The following is a 7,894-nucleotide window of genomic DNA, read 5'->3' as shown; positions in this document are numbered from 1 at the left end:
CTAAATTATCAAATAATTCCAAGGTCTAGATCAAAATAATTTAAAGCGAGTAATTATAGGTCATACTTACCTTAAATACCTCAAATGAAGTTAAACACAGCTCTAGAGGGTACAAAACGTAGGAATCGGTACTATAAACCCTAATATGAGCCATAATGAGCCACTTAAGTCGAGTCAAGCGTGAGCTACACGTAGAGGACTAAACCGACAAACGAGCCGAGGTGAGCCGCATACTAAGCAGCTAAATCATGTGCACTGCACTTGGGTTATGAAGAAAACACGCGGGTTACTGTCAATTCAGTAGACGGATCGAGCGTGCACGCGAGTCAACTTTCGTTGAGTTTGGTCGAAAACGCGATTTGGGGTAGGCTCATGAGTGGATCTGGATATCATGTCTGCCCAAGTCTAAATCCGAAACGCAAAAACCCGTGAAATTTTGAACGAAAATAATGAATTTTGGGACTTTTTATAAATATTATTATTTATGTGTTACAATATCGCTACCATTCTAATATTTAAATTTTGATATTTCTAAAAATTTGGTAGAATATTATTTATATTATCATTAAAATGAAGATTTTTAAAAAAAAAAAAAAAAAAATTAAGCACCCTTGTGAACATGATATCATGACAGAGTGAAAGTAAATTCATCACATACCATTCTTAATCATAACATGACATATAATATCATATCACAACATCAATTAATATGTAGATAGACTTTAAAGTACGTGTCATTTATATAATACTCAATTCATCCAACCTACCTCGAAAACGTTCTAATAATGAATCCACATATACAGTTGGTCAAAGCTAAAATCACTAAATACCACTCGTTGGTGTTAGCGTGATCTTGCTCTTGAAGTCCAAGTCCACATATGGATTCCCGTGACATCATATTTAAGTCATCATTAATAAAACTAATTCACTTAGCTTCGTTAGCTAATTCAAATTTGGCTCCAAATATTTCTAAATTGGCAAAATAATAGCTTTACTGATTTCAAATTCTTCCAAAAACACAACGATAGCACCAAACATGGTAAGAAGGGTTCTAAAATATCAAACGTAGGCGGGGAGCCACCAAATTCCTAATCGAGCCAGTAGTAGGGGACGTAGCTTGTCCGAGTTACGTGCGTGCCATTTCCAAAGAGTAGCTTAGGCCAAGTTGCACATCTAGGACAAGCCTCGGAGCTGCATGTGAGTTGACGTCTACAAGTGCCTCGAGTCATGTGGTGACTATTGGGTCGTGTCAAGCATGGACTTTGTTGGGCGTGGGCTTGAGTTTGGGCTTAATGACTGTTGTGCTAGGTTGGAGATGTGGACTGGGTCTTGGGTGGGGATCTAACCCGACTCGTTGTCTCCCTCACCCGATTCAAACTACCAAATTTTGTATATCTTACTCATAAAATAATAATAATTTAAAAAAAAAAAAACTATTTTTTAATATAAAAAATGAGGGTATAAAAATTAATCATATTTTAAGGTAAAACCTTTAGCTGTCAAATTAAAGAGAGAGAGAGTTTTTAATTTAATTTGAATTTGTAATTAAATAAAAAGAAATATATTTTGGAAAATAAAATAATGGGTTATAAAAACGAGGAGGGCACCTCTTATCGTCTCTCTATAAAGTGATGTTCTCTAGGGTTTTCTAAACGTCAACTCTCCTCTCCTTTCCAACTCTATGGATTCTTTTCATTGAGAGAAAGGGTAAGCAAACCCTAAATGCCTCTCTCTCTTTCATCTCTTCCTCCCAACTTCGGTTCGGGTCGATATAGATTTGAACTTTTGAACTCATGTTTAAGCTATCAAACTCGTATCTCGAATTCGCACTCGGAGTCGAAGATGGTACAAGAAAAGGAGGTTGAGGTTGATGGGAATGTTGTTTGGCTCGAGGATCGTATATTCAACGTATTTGTATCAAAAGCTCCATTTTTCTTTTGGTGGTGTTGTTTGATTGTTCTGTATATGATCTCGGACCAGGCTTCATTCCCGTCAACCAAACACCTCTTTCGAAAAGTCTCCATCTCTCGTTGAAATCAAAAAGGTAAATATGTGATTCTTAGTTTTTGTTTGTGTGTGAGGGTTTTTTTTTTTTTTTTTTTTTTCGTTTATTGCATGAGGAAATACTTGTCGGTAGGTATACATGGGTTAGTTCAGACAAATCTTTTGAAACAACTAGAAATTTTGAGTTGGTTGGGGTTGGTGATCTGAGTTCACCTGAGCAACTCAAATAAAGATCACAAGCTAATCCATACCAACTCGGTGTTTTTTAGTTGGGTTAGGTTGGGTTGAGTTGAGTTGTCTGAGTATCTATATATTTTTTTTAATTAATTATTTAAAAAAATTATATTTATATCATAACGATCAAATATCAAACATTTACAGTCACAATACACCACTAAAATCCGTTACCAACACTAAATATTTTAAATATTTTCAAACGTATAATAGGGTTAGGTTCGATTGTAACCCTATTTTCGAGAACTTGACCAAAAAAAATGTCAAGCCTCGTAAACTGAACTGGTTTTAAAAAATTTAACGTTAAAACTCAATTTGAATTAGTCGAATTATTAAATGATATGAACACGAAAAGAAAGAAAGAAAGATAGAAAGCGAGATTCTTTCCTTTTGGTACCATAAAATATATGCTTTTCATGGAAAAAACATTCGTAGTAGAATCTCCCTTAATTACTTGACATAAAAGAACATAAAGGAACATGAATATGTATTAGGACTCTACAAATTTTCCATGGTTTTGTGTTTTGTGTTTGACTTGTGTGTTGTGTTTTGGTTTTGCATGATTTTTTGTGTTTGACCAAACTGTGACAGTGATTCCCTTGTCTTTTTCTTGGGAATATATATGTATATATATATATATATATATCTATATATATATCTATATATAATTATGATATCATTACCAAAAAGCTGACTGTAAAAAGGGTTTTGAGAGCCTAATAATATGCTTAATCATTGTGTTACTTTAAATCTCTATTTTTAAAAACTTTAAATTTTTTCCTAATAAATTGTGATTAATTGATTTATAAACATGTTTAGGTTATTTAAATTTAAATTTTATATATTTGTTAAACTTTTAAATATAAATTTGCATTTTAAAACTTAAAATTCGTGAGAGAGACATTCGTGAAACTGATTGAAGTTATCGTCACCAACCGTGATGAGTTAGCTATACAAAACATGAGAAGAAGACTAAGAAGGTGACGAGAGCGATCTTGAGAGAGACGAGGGGAGCTTAGGAGAGATGACGGTGGGAGGCTTTTGTTTATTTAAAACGATTTGTTAACTTAATCCTAGTTGATAGGAATTGATTAGTGGTATATTTTATCTTATCGAATTCTCATTTGTTTTCACGTTTCGTCACCTATGACCTAAATCTCTAGCCACTGCGTTGTAGTTTAGTGAAGGTAAGTTCTTTCTCTTCACAATTTTGATTTAGTTTTGTACGATTTAGGCATAAGGGTCGATGGTTGTTCACCTTTCGATTTCTTCATTGTGGTATCACCACCTTTTACTAGGAGATCTATGGAGAAAATATCGGCATGAGATTGAGCATAATGATCTTTGTCACCTCGAAAGAGTTGTAGTCATCGTAGTTGTGAGAGTTATCTCGCGTGTCATCAGAAATCACACGATAGAAGGAGTTTCGTGAGACACAAGTATTGATTGCTTTATGACCTACGTGCTTGACGATCTAGCTAAACTAGTTCACCATCCGGTTTAGCTAGAATGGTAGGCAGATTGATTTAGTTAGATCATTTCAGTCGAGTTTAATTTATTTTAGGGCGGTTTGATTAGGATTTTTGTAATGACCTTAAATTTTAGCAACCTAAAGTCCTACTATCATCGTATATGTGGAATATAACTCTTAAAACATTATTATTAAAATAAAATATTTCAATATAAACATATTTTCGTTATTGAAAACACGTTATTGTCTTATGGATTGAAAATATAATTAAGAAATGGAATTAAAAATGATAATGAAATTACTTTCATAACCTATTTTAGGAAATGAAATATGTTATTAGCCTATGCACCTGATTTGCAATGTCACCATCAACGGTAAGGGTACCTTGCCTTTATCCGAAAAATGATGTAGCATGTGGCCTGAATATTTCGAAGAATACTTAGGAAGTGATCCCACTATAGGTCCGTGAAAAATACAAACACATGCAATAATGCTCTACTAAGCGCAATTTTTTCGATTATGGGTTGAGTCCGACCCAGTTCCGCAAATGACAAATGTCTTATTTGCTCGACTAAGCGCAATTTTTTTGATTTCCTTCTCTCCTCTCTGCTGCTTTTTCCGACGTCTTTCCTCGTTCTTTTCATCCTCTATCCTCTGTTGACCTCTCTCCTTCTCTTCCACAAAATTTTGTGGCTCGTAAACACCTACATTGATAGATCCATGAGATTTCTAAAAATCGAAACTCATAACCCATTTCCGACAACTAACGTTGGAAAAGCACGAAACGTACTTTGGATGAACGTACAATCATCGAAGATTTTTTTCATAGCGTGGTTTGGTCGTTCTAGGCGTCAAGCTCCCTGTAAAACGCTTCGCCATTTCTCTCTCTCTCTCTCTTGGTTTTTCCCTATGTTTTTCGTTCGCAGGTGTTCACGGAGAGTTTGGGAGGGTTGGCTGAAACGTGACTATCCATTTGGCGATCCATGGGACGTGTTGCGCTTCTCCCAAGCATTGCTCGAGAACTCCAACGACGACTATTCGATTTAAAAAAAAAAAACGGCACGTTACAATTTGTAACATTAAACTCAAGCTAGGAACATCCCCACATCTCAAAAGCTTTGTACTAGGTGGTTCCAACAAGTAGAAAGAGTTGAAATCGGACGTTTGGAAACTACTCGATAAGAGTACAATTTTATCTTTAAGCTCTAGTTGTAACGATTTAGTCCCTAAACGACAACTGAGCCGTTTAATTTTAATGTGCAACATGTAACAATTTAGTCCTTATCATAAAAAACATATTAAGATTTAACGAATTTCTTAGTCATTATATAATAAAAACTATTTTTTTTAATATAGATACTAAGATTCTTATAAGTTTGAATATTAAAATTTAATAATGAAATTGTTACAAATAGTAATAACAAACGGCAAAATATAAATTTAAAAAAATATATAATTTTTTTAAAATCATAAGGTTAGGAAATTTTAAATTTTAATTTTTTTTAAACAATACTTTTGAAAATTTATTAATTTTTTAATATCTGTAAACACGTTTTTTTAGAAAAAAAAAATAAAAAAGTGTGTATTTTATAGTTTTGGAGGTATTTTTTTAAATTTATTTTTTTATTTTTTTTGCTTGGGAAGAAAACTGTTTTGGAATTATTCTTTTATTTTCTTTTTAAAAAATTGTATGCTCAAATTTATTTATTTATAAATTAAAGCTTCGAAGTTATAAATTATATATATATATATATATATATATATATATATATATATATATATATATTAAAAAATTAGGAGTTTTGGGGGTAATTATGTGGTTTTAAATTGCTTGGCATTTTGTGGCGAATGAGTTACGTGGATGTCGTTTTATACACAGAAGCATTATTCCCCAATATATATATATATATATTTTGTGTAACAAATTTTTATTAAATAATTAATGGGATACCGTGCAATTATTTAGATTAATTATTGATCTCATGTATTTATTTAAATTCTACATTTTAATAAAATAAGTTGAATTTGAGTAAATTACGTAATGACCGACTTTATAAACTTAGATAAACTGAAGTTGATACGAAAAATAGGCTTTCTTTATTTAAAAAGTTACAAATCGGTCCGTTGTTCTTTTATTTCTGTATGACGAAGAGACGTTGAGATGAATCGGTCGTAGTCATTGCGGGGAATACTCTTCCTCTCCTGGTCCACGTTGTTTAGGGAATGAGCTAGCTTCAGCTTAAGATGATTTTGACGTAAAAGTGAGTAAAGTAAAAACATAAGGAATTAAAGAAAATTTGGAAGGAAAAAAAAAGAGCGATTTTTGAAATGAATTAGACAGTGGAAAATGGAGAATTGTAAGAAGATCTAACGAGCCCAAACAAATCATGGGTCGTGGGAGAAGAATGAAATTTAGTTAGAAACGGAAAACGAGTGGGAGGAAGAAGAAATGCATGTTAGATATATTCTAAAACTGTGAAGCTTGATGATGCATTGCCATAAAAAATTCTTTAGGAATGTCCCCTTGTACGAAAATGTCAAGATAGTACACAGAAAAAACAAAAATTAGTTCTATAAAGGATAAAGAGTGTTACTAAGTGGTTCGTCGGGAAAAGAATATCAGCTTAATTGTTTATTTAATTGAGTTATTTAGTGAAATTTCAAAATATTGATGCTGAATTAAATGTCAGAACATTTATAAATTGGTACCAAATCTAGAAACAAGCCATTTATATTGAATTAGTACCAAATCTGGAAATAAGAAACAACCCTCCTGGCAAATCTCGAAATTGAAAAGAATATCAATTTGCATAAATCGAGCGTAATTGTATATTTAATTGAGTTATTTGGTAAAATTTCATAACATTTATGCTGAATTAGTACCAAATTTGAAAAAAAGAAACAACACTGCTCGAAAATTTGGAAATAACTTGGTGACACTAGTGCTAAAGTAATACAGAAAGTTAATTTTTCGGGGATGACATGACAATTATAATCCAAATCACAAGGTGGGTGATAGACTACCCAATTAGGAACATCCTAGGTGGACACCCTGAATCGGAAGCAATGAACCATATAAAAGGAAAAAAAAACGATTCATTAAAAGATGGAGCCACCAAAAAGGGAAAACGGAATAGACAACAAAGGGCTCTACTGTTGTGAAACCAAAGAGTAAGAAGAAGAACCCTAATTCAACGGCGGTTGGCAATAGAAGAAAAAGAAGATCAAGAAATATAGATTAAGGCAAAAAGGTGGACGTAAGAGCTGAAAAGAATAGAATTTCCATGGAAGGATAGCAACAAATCTTGATAACTCTCTAATCTTTTACTTAGAATAAGAAATTTTACATAATTGAGAGGTGGATTCCTCTGTTTAATCAATTTGTATGGAGAGCTAAATCTTATAAGAAAAGCAAGAGAGTTTTACGTAGTTTAAGGATACTTGAATGTAACTGAAGGGTTAGAAATAATTCTTCTTCTAGAGTCTTGTTAGTAAGAAATTACAAAACGATTATGGAAGTAAGCACTATGCTTGACCCTAGAAGTGGGCTTGGAAATCTATTAAATGGAACTAAATTCTACCACAAATTTCAACAACTTATCTATTTAATCTATCTTAGTCGAACATTCTTCATTATTGTTGATTTTCTCATTACTCTTTTTTTTTCGACAAGAGTGAGACACTCCATAAATTTTGTTTAATTAGCTTAAACTCACCAACACCCATTTGAATGATACCAAAAACTCGCTTAATTTTTAGCAACAAAAGTAACCAAAAAAAAAAAAAAAAAGGGTTCTATGTCAAGTCGATAATTCACTTATTATTTGCTAATTGTGATAGAACTCTACACCATTTTATTATATACCGTTACGAGCGATAAAAAATATTATAAATATAGAATGAGTATTTAAAAATCCTTAGTAAGTGACCCCGCGATTAGAGTTAGAAAATGTACACACATGTGAAATGCTTCATAACTATTGGTACCTACTTTTCATGATTGTTCCTTGGACTTTACATTTCATGAAAGATAGGCTTATTGAAGGGTCGGGTAGGGCCCCGAGCCTTAACTTCGAAAGTCAGGGTTCTGAAGAGAATTTAGGCATGCGATTCTAGAGTCAAATCCACCCATATGAAATATGAATGCTCGCCAAATTTGGTGTCAATCAGACACTGGACAGACGC

The sequence above is a fragment of the Cucurbita maxima genome, unplaced genomic scaffold (assembly GCF_002738345.1).
Source record: "Cucurbita maxima cultivar Rimu unplaced genomic scaffold, Cmax_1.0 Cma_Scf00032, whole genome shotgun sequence".
Classification (NCBI taxonomy): Eukaryota; Viridiplantae; Streptophyta; class Magnoliopsida; order Cucurbitales; family Cucurbitaceae; genus Cucurbita; species Cucurbita maxima.
This window is presented reverse-complemented; position numbering follows the sequence as displayed.